Genomic DNA, 14,976 nt, shown 5'->3' with positions numbered 1-14,976 from the left:
GCTTTCTCACATGGCTACACTCCATACAAATACTTTCAATTGAGACTTCCTGACACTTAAATCTATACTCGATGTTAACAAATTTCTCTTCTTCCGAAACTCTTTCCTTTCCATAGCCAGTCAACATTTTACGTCCTCTTTACTTCGACTATCATCAGTTATTTTGCTACCCAAGTAGCAGAAGTTATCTACTACTTTAAGTGTCTCATTTCCTAATCTAATTCCCTCAGCATTACCTGACTTAATTCGAATACATTCAACTATTCTTGTTTTGCTTTTGTTGATGTTCATCTTATAACCTCCTTTCAAGACACTGTCCATTCCGTTCAACTACTCTTCCAGGTCGTTTTCTGTCTCTGACAGCATTAGAATGTCATTGGCAAACCTCAGAGGTTTTATTTCTTCTCCATGGATTTTTATTCCTATTCTAAATTTTTCTTTTGTTTCCTTTACTGCTTGGCCAATGTACAGATTGAATAACATCGGAGATAGGCTGCAATCCTGTCTCACTCCATTCTCAACCACTGCTTCCCTTTCATGCCCTGGAGTCTTATAATTGCCATCTGGTCTCTATACAAATTATAAATAGTGTTTCCCTCCCTGTATTTTATCCTTATCACCATCAGAATTTGAAATAGAACATTCCAGTCAACATTGTCAAAAACTTTCTCTAAGTCTACAAATACTAGAAACGTAGGATTGCCTTTTCTCAATCTATCTTCTAAGATAAGTCCTAGGTTCAGTATTGCCTCGCGTGTTCCAACTATTTCACGGGATTCAAACTGATCTTCCCTGAGGTGGCTTCTACCAGTTTTCCCATTCGTCTGTAATCAATTCATGTTAGTATTTTGCAGCCCTGACTTATTAAACTGATAGTTCGGTAATTTTCACACCTGTCAACACCTGCTTGCTTTGGGATTGCCATTATTATATTCTTCTTGAAGTCTGAGGGTATTTCGCCTGTCTCATGTATCTTGCACAGCAGAGGGTAGAGTTTTGTCACGGCTGGCTCTCCCAACGCTATCAATAGTTCTAATGGAATGTTGTCTACTCCCGGGGCTTTTTTTTTGCCTTAAATCTTTCAGTGCTGTGTCAAATTCTTCACGCAACATCATATCCCCTATTTCACCTTCATCTACGTCCTCATCGATTTCCATAATACTGTCCTCAAGTACATCACCCTTGTACAGATCCTTTATATACTTCTTCCATCTTTCTGATTTCCCTTTTTTGCTTAGGACTGGCTTTCCATCTGAGCTCTTGATACTCATACACATGGTTCTCTTTTTTCCAAAGATCTCTTTAATTTTCCTGTAGGCAGTATCTATCTTACCCCTAGTGATATATGCCTCTACATCCTTAAAGTTGTCTTCAAGCCATCCTTGCCTAGCCATTTTGCACTTCGTGTCGATCTCACTTTTTAGACTTTTGTATTCCTTTTCGCCTGCCTGGTTTACTATATTTTAAAACTTTCTCCTTTCATCAAATAAGTTCAACATCTCTTCTGTTACCCATGGATTTCTATTATCCCTCGTCTTTTTACCTACTTGATCCTCTGCTGCCTTCACTATTTGATCTCTCAAAGCTATCCGTTCTTCTTCTACTGTATTTGTTTCCCCTGTAATTGTCAATCGTTCCCTAATGCTCTCTCTGAAACTCTCTAAAACCTCTGGTTCTTCCAGTTTATCCAGGTACCACCTCGTTAAATTCCTACGTTTTTGCAGTTTCTTCAGTTTTAATCTACAGTTCATAACCAATAAATTGTGGTCAGATTCCACATCTTCCCCTGGAAATGTCTTAGAATTTAAAACCTGGTTCCTAAATATCTGTCATACCATTATATAATCTATCTGAAACATTCCAATGACTCCATTGTCTCCACGTATACAACCTTCTTTCATGATTCTTGAACCAAGTGTTAGCTTTGATTAAGTTATGCTCTGCGCCAAATTCTACCAGGCGGCTTCCTCTTTCATCCCTTACCATCAGTCCATAATCACCTACTGCTTTTCCTTCTCTTCCTTTTCCTACTATCGAATTCCAGTCCCCCATGCCTATTAAATTTTCGTCTCCCTTAACTATCTCAATAATTTCTTTTATCGCATCGTATATTTCTTCAATCTCTTCATCATCTGTGAAGCTAGTTGGCATATAATCTTTTGTAGTACTGTAATAGGCGTGGGCTTCATACCTATCTTGGCTACAATAATGCGTTCACTATGCTGTTCGTAGGAGCTTATCCTAGCTCCTAATTTTTTATTCATTATTAAACCTATTCCTGCATTACCCCTATTTGATTTTGTTTTTATAGTCCTGTAGTTAACCTGACCAGAAGTCTTGTTCCTTCTGCCACCGAACTTCACTAATTGCCACTATAACTAAGTTTAACCTATCCGTTTTCTTTTTAAATTTCCTAACTGAGGCACACAAGCCTCCCCACCAACGGTAAGGTCTATTGTTCATTGGGGGGGGGGGGGATGTTTTCTTTTACTTTATTTAAAAAATATTTGTTACCATTATTAAAGGTTGCTTAACACAATGTGAAACAATCCTTTAAACTTTATAACGCAATAAAGGTATGAGCTGATACAGGTCACAATAACGTATATCGCAGATGTGAATCAATGTGTTCCGACAACAGCAGTGGTCCTGCGACAAACAGAAACTGATAGTTACAGCTGTTTTCATACAGTGTATTACCACAAGATGTCAGGCATAGACAAAGGCGGTAAAACATATTCCCAAAAGCTTTGATATACCCCTAAGTTCGCAGTAAGTATGCTTCCCAGGGACCACAAATGACAGTTTAATTTTGTGGTAAGTTTACTTCCCAAGCCCCTTCCAGAAACTATATTGGTGGTTACCATACTTCCCAATAACATTGCAGCGAACTGCCACTAGACTCCCGAGGATGCAGAAGTGATAACATATACTCTTAGGAACGCTGTAAGAAAATACGTTTAGAGGAAAGTATATCTCCCACGGCCCACTAAAGAGTTAAGGCAAGTAACTTTTAAACTTTTAGTCAGTCCCCTATGTTTCTGTAAATTTGTTAGAGTGGTGCATATATGAAACTGCGTTTGGTAACGTGTTCCATATTCCACGACCTGGTTGTGGAATTGTGTATAATGACATAACTTGTTAAGCCACATCTACATGATCGTTGCTCTCTGATTTGTGTATCTGTACAGTGAGCGTCATCATTTCTCGAATAGCATTCCACCCACTTCCATTTCTTCAGTCATACGGAGACAACTACTTACTGTTTTTCCAAGATAGTAAATAAAGAAACTTGCATCAAAACATTTATACGGAATGACCTTCATGTATACAATCAGTCCATGTAGCTTCCACTTAGAGGTCTAGCTTGTGAAACAACAATGTGAACCACACCATACTCGGTTCTGCTGTCTGGATTAATGGCTGTTTGTCTCTTCTGTCGGTCACTCCGGATGGTGCTTTTTCTTTTATACCTATGGTAGGACTAGTCCCGTCTCTGTCTCAACTGAAACTACATAAAACGTAGTTCTAGAACTATAGGTTGTGTACATGACGTTGGTCCTTTAGATGCAGGAGACGTTGTGGCACCCTGAAGGAAATACTAATCACATTAACAGGTAAGTGATTCACTGTGACCATAGTTTCAAAAAGTGAGGTTATTTTAATTAAATGAGGATAACACGATGGAGAATAACTTTCCAGATGGATAGAGCTTCCTAATTTTCTTAAATTTGATTGTGGCCCTCAATTAAAATTTCTTGCCAATTTCATTGAAAGCATAACACATATGCAGCACTTTCGGTGATGTCTGCAACACGTTTTGTTTGTATTTGCTTAAGACAACTTTGTACAGGCATACAAAATTTGGCTTCATTTGCTGAAGATGACATAAACTACTGAGGAGGTATTTTTAAATTAATAATTTTCAAGAGACTCTGTCAACCGAAAAGATTTTGTCAAAATTGATAAAGCTATCTAACTTTTGTCATGTGCTTACCAACGGCTAATTAGATTATTTATAAGATCAAAGGTCCTAGATGTATATAGAAAAAGTGTCTAAATGTTTTAGTGCCAAAATTATACAACTTTGAGAAGATGTGTATTTTTTCACACATATTTTCATTAGTTTGCAAACTGTAGACCAAGAACCTTATTTATACTTTTAAGTATATTATGTTATAACTCCAAGTCTCCAATTAAAATTACCTATTTCTCTTACTTACATCAATGTTACACATTTGCCCGTTGTCAAGTAAAAAAGAAAAATCTTCAGATGTGAAGCTACTTTGTCCTTTTGAGAATAATAATGTCTCTTATTTTCTAAGAATGAATTTTGGTATGTAAGTTAATCTATTCAGTATATCAATATGATCTTATTATAGTCCTAAATAATACTCAGACTTTATACTTACAGTAAACATAATACACGTGAACTAATTCATCAATAAACTTACAATGTTTTTAAATAAACCAAAAAATTTGTATTATATTACGTATCACTGTTTTAATTTATCATTAGCAAATTAGGGAACGTTTACGATAAAAATTTTCTCGTAGAACTTTTTGGAACATCCATTAATTTCGCCAGATTTGTCATCCTGTTAACACACGTCAAGAAATGTTTGGAAGGAAAACGTATTTCATCGAAAGAATGACAGCTATATATAAAAAGTGCAAATTTCAAACGTTTTAAGTGCGAAATCTCACATTTTTATGAGAATCAAAAAACAATTAAGCTCATTGTACGTAGCGTATTCGTATCCCAAAAATTGAGGAAGTGCTCTGATATCACAGAATTATGCTGCTCACCTCATCACTGTAACAATAATGAGACAAATTAAAAAATAAATAATTTATTAAGACAGTTCTAGGTGCCATACCAGGTAACTGACAGGTTTCCAAGTGCCAATAATAAAGTTTTTGTTTCAAGTGCTATTAACACTGAGGCACTACTCTTCATTTGCGATAATACAAATTCAGAAAAGCGTAAGTATGTTTCAATTAGTAGAAGTGTAGTCATTTCACATATTTTTTACAGGACAAAACTAAATTCGCGGAAAAAATCTCTCAGTATTGACTACTGTTTTTTTACACAACTCTGTTCTTGGGATCAGATGTTGCAAAGTTTTCTGTAGAACACCCTGTGGTGTTGAGGAACAGGTCTTTCTGCTTTGCAACTGATAAACATGGCTAGTCTTTCAAATGAAGTACGGCTTGGCACAAATTTGCATGACCTTTCCCCTTTTGAACACATTGACATTTTTCCACTCTTCTGTTTTAGAATAAGAATGTTTTTAATACCTTTTTCAGATTGATGAGTGTGAGACGCTTTGATCATGTTGCATTTAGGGATCTTAGACGCCTTCATTGGCAGCAGAGGTTCAGTAGCATCTTTAAAATTAAATAAGTCAGGTGTATGCATTGGAATTACGTGGAATGGTTTCGTAGCTTCATCTGACTCAACATCCTTGCATAAATCCAGCAGTATAAAGGCGTTGATAACCTTTTCACCTTCCACTGTACAGGGTGTTCGGAAATTCCGGAAACGTCATCCAACGACGCTACAGAGCTCCATAGTTACAGGCGCCGGTGCCTGTAAACTTTCAAAAAAATGGCTCTGTGGCTCTGAGCGCTATGGGACTTAACATCTCAGGTCATCAGTCCCCTAGAACTTAGAAGTACTTATACCTAACTAACCTAACGACATCACACACATCCATGCCCGAGGCAGGATTCGAACCTGCGACCGTAGCGGTCGCGCGGTTCCAGACTGAAGCACCTAGAACCGCTCGGCCACCAACGGCCGGCGACCGGTAAACTTTCAAGGATGATGGAGGACGGTAGAGGAGACGTGTTTCACACTAATGGAGGTGAACAAGTGTTCATACCTCTTAAGGTATGCATTTTGGAGCCAATGTTTATTAGACATTTTTTTCTTATTTTAGTCCACACTACTACTATCTCTGAAAGTTGGATACCCTACATTTACGGCAACAACAGTACCGGTACGTGTATTCCACTGTCAGAGATATTAGAATGATTTTGGCTAGTAACTTTCGACTTGTTCGTTTCTGAACCGGGAACCCTAACCTCAAACTGACTCATTCACCCTTCCCCATCACCCTTAAATGTTTGTAACATCGTCACATAATCACCCTTTATATACTCGTACATACATATACAGGCGCTGGCGCTTATAACTTTGACCTTCTGTAGCGTCTTTGAATGACGTTTCCGGACATGAGTTCCTATTCAAAATATTACGTACTCACTCTCCTCTACAAGTCCTAGAAGTTTGTAACAGGAATTTCCGAACACTCTGTAATTAGAGAACCTTTATAGCGTTCATAAAGCTGCGCCCTCTCACCAAAAACTTGTGTGTTATCTTTTCAAACCATCCCAAGCTAAATGGAGGAAACTTTACAGCATGGTACTTGGCACAGAGAAAGCAGTTCTTGTAGTGCATGTTTGAAACATTTTCTCCATTATTTAGCTCTTGGAACAGATCTAGAGACATGCAACAGAATGCCGAGAAAACAATATCGCTGAAAAAGCATTTTGTGAAAAAATAGCACATTGAATATTTGAGATTTCTACTCTTCTCACAGGCATTTTGCCGGCCTCCTAGAAATCTACTTCAGGAAGCGGATTAACAAGTGGGAAATACTCTGGATAGAATTCGTGGATCTAAGAGGAGATTGCGCAGAAAAGCAGCTGCATCTGTAATATAGAAGCACAGGCTTTGACTGAAAGGCCGAATACTTTTCCCCTCGCTCTTGTAATTGTCAAACTACAATGAGTCGTATTCTTTTAGAGGTCGGGCAACCGCTGCCAAAACAGCACAAGGTGAATAAAACCTTGCGCACTGGCTGTGAATATCCTGTTATTAAAAAGTCACGATAGGTTTCGCATTTGTGGAGATGCTTCTTCAGGTAATAAGTTTATTTATTTTGTTAAACAGTTCTGGCGTGGCAAAGTAAATGCTGCGAGCAATTTTCCACATTCATCGTCAAGATTAAACCAATAGCGCGGTGTAAGCAGTTGTCTAGGATCAAACTGACCGGAAACACACGACATCATGCCGTAGACTTCATAGAAGTGCGCACGGCATCATCAGTACTCTTTACGCTGGTACCTCGCGCACTTTCATGATTGCATTCCCAGTCAGTTTGATCATAGACTGATCTTAGGGAGAATAGTTTGATCTTGACGATTAACTGTGGGTATTGGGTCGTATCTTAATCCATCCTCTTAAAAAGAGGTTGGATTAAGAAGAGTTTAAGAAACACTTACTTGCTGGCGAAGGCGCTTGATAAAACCCGGAGACCGAACTGAATGCAGAGTAGTACAGCGACGTAGTGGGTGCAGCTGCTACTGAACCATTTGTGCAGCGGTGTGCCGAGTGCAGCAGCTATGGAACCAGATGTACGTCGACTCTGTGAGCGTAACAGGTGGCCACTTAAGCAGGTGTGCAGTAGTGTGCGGAGCTAGTCGTCCGCCACCGGCGCAGCGCGGCGATGTTGCGGGTGCGGCAGGCAGTCGTGGGGCTGCTGGGCGAAACGGCTGCCGGGCCATCGGCGCCACCGTTTATAATGAGCGGCAACTCAGCCGCACGACTCTCTTTCATCCACTTAATGCCACAGCAAACAGTAGCTCGTGCTCCGCTACAACAGTGTTATCTGCTCCTGCATCCTGCAGTGAAATACAAGCGCTAGATCACTTGAACTTGCGGAGGTAAATGTTTTGCGGGTGAGTTCGATGACCAGTATAGGTTTAGATCTTTGTGAACACAGTTACACTTATCATAAGTAGAAATATAGATCATCCGCGTGGACCTAAAAGGAAATGCGTCTTTAGCTTGAATAACAAAGTCACGATACTGCTTTTATTGCTTCAACCATGAAATATCTCGAGTGTCCGAATTCGTACGGTATTATTAGCCACAGAAGATAAAGCATATATCTTCTTAGCACTATGTTATACACTGACGGAAAATAAATCGCTACCCCAAAATATAGTTAATGTGGAGTAACGAAATTTCGAGAATGTATTTGTCTAAGTTAGGCAACGGCCTTGCCGCAGTGGTTACACCGGTTCCCGTGAGATCACCGAAGTTAAGCGCTGTCGGGCTTGGTCGGCACTTGGATGGGTGACCATCCTGGCCGCCTTGCGCTGTCGCCATTTTTCGGGGTGCACTCAGCCTCGTGATGCCAGTTGAGAAGCTACTCGACCGAATAGTAGCGGCTTCGGTCAAGGATACCATCATAACGACCGGGAGAGCGGTGTGCTGACCCCACGCCCCTCCTATCCGCATCCTCCATTGAGGATGACACGGCGGTCGGATGGTGCCGGTAGAGCACTCGTGGCCTGAAGACGGAGTGAGTGATTTGTCTAGGTTACATATTTAAGTGATTAACTTTGCAAGATCACAGGTTAATGTAAGCGCGAGATAAGCCACTGCATATGTGAAATGCTAATACATTAATAGCCAGTGTAATGGCCAGCGTGTTGAAGATAAGCATGCAAACGTGCATACATTATGTTGTACAGGTGTCGGATGCCAGTTTGTGGAATGTGTTCCATGTCTGTTGCACTTGGTCGGTCAATACAGTGACAGTTAATGCTGTTTGTCGATGACGCTGCAGCTGTCATACTATGATGTCCCACATGTACTCATTTGGAGACATATCTGGTGATCGACCAGGCCAAGGCAACATGCCTGCAGAACATGTTGGGTTATAATAGTGGTTTGTGGGCGTTATGCTCTTAGAAAACATCCATCTAATGCTGTTCATGAATGGCAGAACAACAGGTCGAATTACCTGACTGACGTACAAATTTGCAGTCAGAGTGCGTAATATAACCACGAGCGTGATCCAGCTGTCGTACGACACCGCACCCCAGACTACAACTCCAGGTGTAGGTCCAGTGTGTCTAGCATGCAGACATGTTGGTTGCAGGCGCTCACCTAATCCCCTTCTATCCAACACATGACCATCACTGGCACCGAAGCAGAACCAACTTTCATCATAACAAATTAAAACGGTGTGCCGGACTGAGACTCGAACTCGGGACCTCTGCCTTTCGCGGGCAACTGCTCTACCAACTGAGCTACCCAAGCACGACTCACGCCCCGTACTTACAGCTTGGGTAGCTCAGTTGGTAGAGCACTTGCCCGCGAAAGGCAAAGGTCCCGAGTTCGAGTCTCGGTCCGGCACACAGTTGTAATCTGCCAGGAAGTTTTATATCAGCGCACACTCCGCTGCAGAGTGAAAATGTCATTCTGGAAACATCCACCAGGCTGTGGCTAAGCCATGTCTCCGCAGTATCCTTTCTTTCAGGAGTGCTGGTTCTGCAAGGTTCGCAGCAGAGCTTCCGTAAAGTTTGGAAGGTAGGAGACGAGGTACTGGCAGAAGTAAAGCTGTTAGTACGTGGCTTGAGTCGTGCTTGGGTAGCTCAGTTGGAAGAGCACTTGCCCGTGAAAAGCAAAGGTCCCGAGTTCGAGTCTCGGTCCGGCACACCGTTTTAATCTGCCAGGAAGTTTCATACCAGCGCACACTCCGCTGCAGAGTGAAAATCGCATTCTGGAGTTTCATCATAACAAATAACAGACCTCCACCGGGCCCTCCAATGAGCTCTCGCTTAACACCATTGAAAACGTGAGTGGCGGTGGTTTGGGGTCAGTGGAATGTCGCTGCAGGGCGTCTGACTCGGAGCTGTAACCGATTTGTAACAGTTCGTTGTGTCGCTGTGGTGCCAATTGCTGCTCACATTGCTGCTGTAGAAGCTGTACGATACGCCAGAGCCATACGCCGTACACGATGGTCTTCCCGCTCGGTAGTGCCACGCGGCCATCCGGAGCCCTGTCTTCTTGCAACCGTACGTTCTCGTGACCACCGCTGCCGGCAGTCATGGAAGTGGCTACATTCCTGCCAAGTCTTCTGCAATAGCGAAGAAGAAATATCCAGCTTCTCGTAGCCCCATTACACGACCTCGTTCAAACTCAGTGAGGCGTTGATAAAGGCGTCTTTGTCGCCTTAAAGGAATTCTTGACTAACATCATTCACCACTTCCGTCCTCAAAGTTAACTGACGCTCACGACCGTTACAACGTCTATTTATAGCAAACCTGATTTGCATCCTCATAGTGACCTTCTTATGCGACTGGCACGAAATTTGAATAGACATCATCTTTCAGTTGTACAAATACGTCTACCAACTTTATTTTATGTCTTACATCTCCTTCTCGGTGTTGCGATATTTTTCCGTCAGTGTATTAGGTAAATACCAGGTAGATTTCTAACCTTGAAATGGAACCACGGAATACGTCCTGTCGTATGCGAACTATTTTTAGGAAAGGAATTCAAAGAAGTGTATGTGTACATATGCAAGAGAACAGGTTTTAGGAAACACGTGCTGTTTTGCCTTGTCTAATTCTGTACTAGAGATCTGTTGTACCATTCGCCGTTTCCTCGATTCTCCAAAACGACAATGCCACCGATCCTTCTCAGATATGCTGAGCCGTCTGAGAAAAAAGCCATTCACATTCATCCATTCGTTCGTACAGTTTCGAAACAATTGCCTGACGCTGTCTTCCTCCAGACGAAGCGAGAGATGGGAAGGTGTTTCTAATTGATCTTGCAGGAATAGAGAAAGTTGGAAGCTCTTCAGGATATTATAATAGCTCACGTATACCTGTGGCTGGGATATTATGAAAAAGTACGCTTCTGGAAACTGTTATAATTGCAACAACCAAGTCAGTGGACAAACTACGTCATTAACTAGCGATTCTCTGTCTCGTGCAAAGATCCCATTTACTAAATATTTATTTATGGTTCGCTTAAGCAAGTGTTCCAAATAGCCTATAGGACATAATTTGGAGGACTGTGCTTCTTCGTTTGGTGTATTCTTTATTGCTGCTCCTCACTGAAGTGCGTCAAGAGTGTTCAAAAGAAAGCAGCTAGACCACTTTACCACATTATTCCTTCGAAATAACGACCAGATAATTTTGTTTCTGTAGCCAACAGGAGAGAGAAATTTTGGACAGCCGTCATGTTCCAGTCGAATACACCCCCACGGAGTGTCGTATAAAAGTAAAGAAAGGTTTCCATGTGACATGGCTACGATGAAGTCAGACAGTAAAATATCGTAAGGTGTTGCACTCCTCTGAAGCAGGAATGCACGATCTACGAGGATTGTCTCTCGCCATGTAATACTTGTCTCGTAAATTGACAAGGGGACCGATGACCATCGCTGTCTGGTCCCTTTAACCCCCACAAACCAACCAACCAAATTGACATTGCCGTAATTGATAAAGACACTTCGTGGGTAAAGTGCACTCTTTCAAAATTCGTCGTATCGTACTGCAGGCACTGAGGAACAAACTACGCCGGCCGTGGTGGCCGAGCGGTTCTAGGCGCTACATTCTGGAACCGCGCGACCGCTACGGTCGCAGGTTCGAATCCTGCCTCGGGCATGGATATATGTGGTGTCCTTAGGTTAGTTAGGTTTAAGTAGTTCTAAGTTCTAGGGGACTGATGACCTCCGAAGTTAAGTCCCATAGTGCGCAGAGCCATTTGAACCAAAGTTTAAGATCTCTAGCTCCTCGGGAAGTTGGATTGTCATCAATTGCAAAATTTGTGCTGAACACATAAACGTACAGGAAAGCGACTTAATAAAATCACGTTAAAAAACATTTAGTAGAAAAAAGTGAAAACAATGCTAGTAGCTCACATAAAGCAGAGAACGGTAGGTGTATCGATCTCACGGAAGTCTCAGATATTTTTTCACAATCTAAACATTCAGATTCCATTCTGAATGCACAATTCGAACTTAAAAACAAAAAAAATATATTGAAAATTTTTGATATATTATTACAAAAGTAATACTAGTCGTGCAGGTCATTTCATTAGCACTCAATCTACGGTATTTACAATTTGCTGTGTGTTACGCTAATGGTGATTCATCATTCTTTGGCGTTTTATTTCGTGTATTCCTTGGATAGTTGTCTGTAGTTTACATTTTATGCCTCAACCTCTACATGACTAAACATTACGCCGATTTATAGATACTACATTTTTGCAGTGTACACTCCTGGAAATGGAAAAAGTACACATTGACACCGGTGTGTCAGACCCACCATACTTGCTCCGGACACTGTGAGAGGGCTGTACAAGCAATGATCACACGCACGGCACAGCGGACACACCAGGAACCGCGGTGTTGGCCGTCGAATGGCGCTAGCTGCGCAGCATTTGTGCACCGCTGCCGACAGTGTCAGCCAGTTTGCCGTGGCATACGGAGCTCCATCGCAGTCTTTAACACTGGTAGCATGCCGCGACAGCGTGGACGTGAACCGTATGTGCAGTTGACGGACTTTGAGCGAGGGCGTATAGTGGGCATGCGGGAGGCCGGGTGGACGTACCGCCGAATTGCTCAACACGTGGGGCGTGAGGTCTCCACAGTACATCGATGTTGTCGCCAGTGGTCGGCGGAAGGTGCACGTGCCCGTCGACCTGGAACCGGACCGCAGCGACGCACGGATGCACGCCAAGACCGTAGGATCCTATGCAGTGCCGTAGGGGACCGCACCGCCACTTCCCAGCAAATTAGGGACACTGTTGCTCCTGGGGTATCGGCGAGGACCATTCGCAACCGTCTCCATGAAGCTGGGCTACGGTCCCGCACACCGTTAGGCCGTCTTCCGCTCACGCCCCAACATCGTGCAGCCCGCCTCCAGTGGTGTCGCGACAGGCGTGAATGGAGGGACGAATGGAGACGTGTCGTCTTCAGCGATGAGAGTCGCTTCTGCCTTGGTGCCAATGATGGTCGTATGCGTGTTTGGCGCCGTGCAGGTGAGCGCCACAATCAGGACTGCATACGACCGAGGCACACAGGGCCAACACCCGGCATCATGGTGTGGGGAGCGATCTCCTACACTGGCCGTACACCACTGGTGATCGTCGAGGGGACACTGAATAGTGCACGGTACATCCAAACCGTCATCGAACCCATCGTTCTACCATTCCTAGACCGGCAAGGGAACTTGCTGTTCCAACAGGACAATGCACGTCCGCATGTATCCCGTGCCACCCAACGTGCTCTAGAAGGTGTAAGTCAACTACCCTGGCCAGCAAGATCTCCGGATCTGTCCCCCATTGAGCATGTTTGGGACTGGATGAAGCGTCGTCTCAGGCGGTCTGCACGTCCAGCACGAACGCTGGTCCAACTGAGGCGCCAGGTGGAAATGGCATGGCAAACCGTTCCACAGGACTACATCCAGCATCTCTACGATCGTCTCCATGGGAGAATAGCAGCCTGCATTGCTGCGAAAGATGGATATACACTGTACTAGTGCCGACATTGTGCATGCTCTGTTGCCTGTGTCTATGTGCCTGTGGTTCTGTCAGTGTGATCATGTGATGTATCTGACCCCAGGAATGTGTCAATAAAGTTTCCCCTTCCTGGGACAATGAATTCACGGTGTTCTTATTTCAATTTCCAGGAGTGTATTTTTATGTATACCTTCAACTCTTCTTGTCAACAAAAATCTATAGGTATTTCTCGCATTTTTAGTATAATTTTAAAATCTCCTTTTCGACAAAATTTTCGTATAACCATGACATGTGTCCAGTAGGTGTTGTAAAACGGTCATTACGGAAACCGGTCGCACAATGAAGAATATTTTGAACGTTAAATTTCTGAAATAAACCGCTTTCCGCTGTGCATGAACTTTTACAGGAACACGAGCGGTTTCGTGACGTTAAATCACATCTTAAGGTGTACATTTATAAGATAGGAAACGTACAATCGGCTTTATGATAAAAAAACAGATTCTTGTCCTAATAATCTATACGCTGTGACAACCAATATGGATTACTCACAAGTCAGTGAAAATTTAAGCCCTGAAAGAAGAAGGGAGTTGAGCCTTCACAAAATAAAATACTTTTACCCGAAACAAGCAGGGCCTCATACTTCAAAGTGACCAGTTGAAAAACTGACATCTTTAAAGTGCGTTTAGCTACAACGAAAAGAGGAAATAAGAAAACGAGAAAAGATAAAAAAAACTCCATTCCCATGATATGTGAATACGCCCGAAATGTGTATGCTATGTGTAGGTGGCACTAGTGCCCTCCGTGACAAGCATGAGGACGTTGACTAGCAGTGCACATAATGGCTTAAATGTTTTACTGGCGCGTATTTCATGTTGGTTGTCATAGAGCATAGATTATTAGGACAGGTATATGTTTTTTATCATAATGTCGATAGTACGTTTCCTGTCTTGTAGATGAACGCCTGAAGATATGATTTGACATCACGAAACCGCTCGTGTTCCTATAAAAGTTCATAAACAGCTGAAAGCGGTTTATTGCAGAAACATAGGTTACTTCAGCAGCGTTTGCCCTTAAGAGAAAACTACTTGTACTTTGAAAGCTGCTTAAGTTGTTACATGACGTCATTTCTACGGTTCGTAAGAGGCGTGGAACACAATCACCGAAAAACACAAAACAAAGTTTACACAATCCACAAACTGCTGGCGCGTATGACTTTCCTCCCTTAGGGCATCCGGTCACAAAGTTATGTAATAAAATAAAACTTGCCAAACCTGAAAAACTGGACCCCGTAATAGATGAGATAAATGCTAGGTAAAAGAAAGGAGAAAGAAAATTATCTCTGTCAAAACATTGCATGTATAGTTTCAATCTGTAAGATACAAAATGAAATTACATATCCATGATATAGGGCAAGGTGAAGCGTACTTACTTTTTGTTGCACTTTTTCGAAACACTTAAATAAATCCGACATGATTTTTAAAAACTCTGAACCATCTACTTAATTTTGCCGCAGCTGATGGTCTTCAAGAAAGAACATATATGTCTGTGTGTGTGTTTGTGTGTACCTTCACAGTCAAGAACAGGTGTTTAGAAATTATCATGTTATTGTCACATAATTTTTCAATAAAGCTTCGCATTTTATT

General features: G+C 42.3%; 1 protein-coding gene and 1 pseudogene across 1 annotated transcript in view; one reads left to right on the top strand and one right to left on the bottom strand.

Moving 5' to 3' along the window:
- LOC126162392 (solute carrier family 22 member 7-like) overlaps positions 1–7,324 on the bottom strand; it is a 110,490-nt gene extending 103,166 nt beyond the window's left edge. The window contains exon 1 of the mRNA XM_049918875.1: positions 7,294–7,324. The gene's annotated coding sequence lies outside the window, so the exon portion shown is untranslated. The remainder of the gene's footprint in view (positions 1–7,293) is intronic.
- A 739-nt stretch (positions 7,325–8,063) lies between these two features.
- LOC126100170 (5S ribosomal RNA) lies at positions 8,064–8,181 on the top strand (annotated as a pseudogene).
- The last annotated feature ends 6,795 nt before the right edge of the window (positions 8,182–14,976 follow it).

Source organism: Schistocerca cancellata, chromosome 1 (genome assembly GCF_023864275.1).
Source record: "Schistocerca cancellata isolate TAMUIC-IGC-003103 chromosome 1, iqSchCanc2.1, whole genome shotgun sequence".
In the NCBI taxonomy this organism is placed as follows: Eukaryota; Metazoa; Arthropoda; class Insecta; order Orthoptera; family Acrididae; genus Schistocerca; species Schistocerca cancellata.
This window is presented reverse-complemented; position numbering and strand designations above follow the sequence as displayed.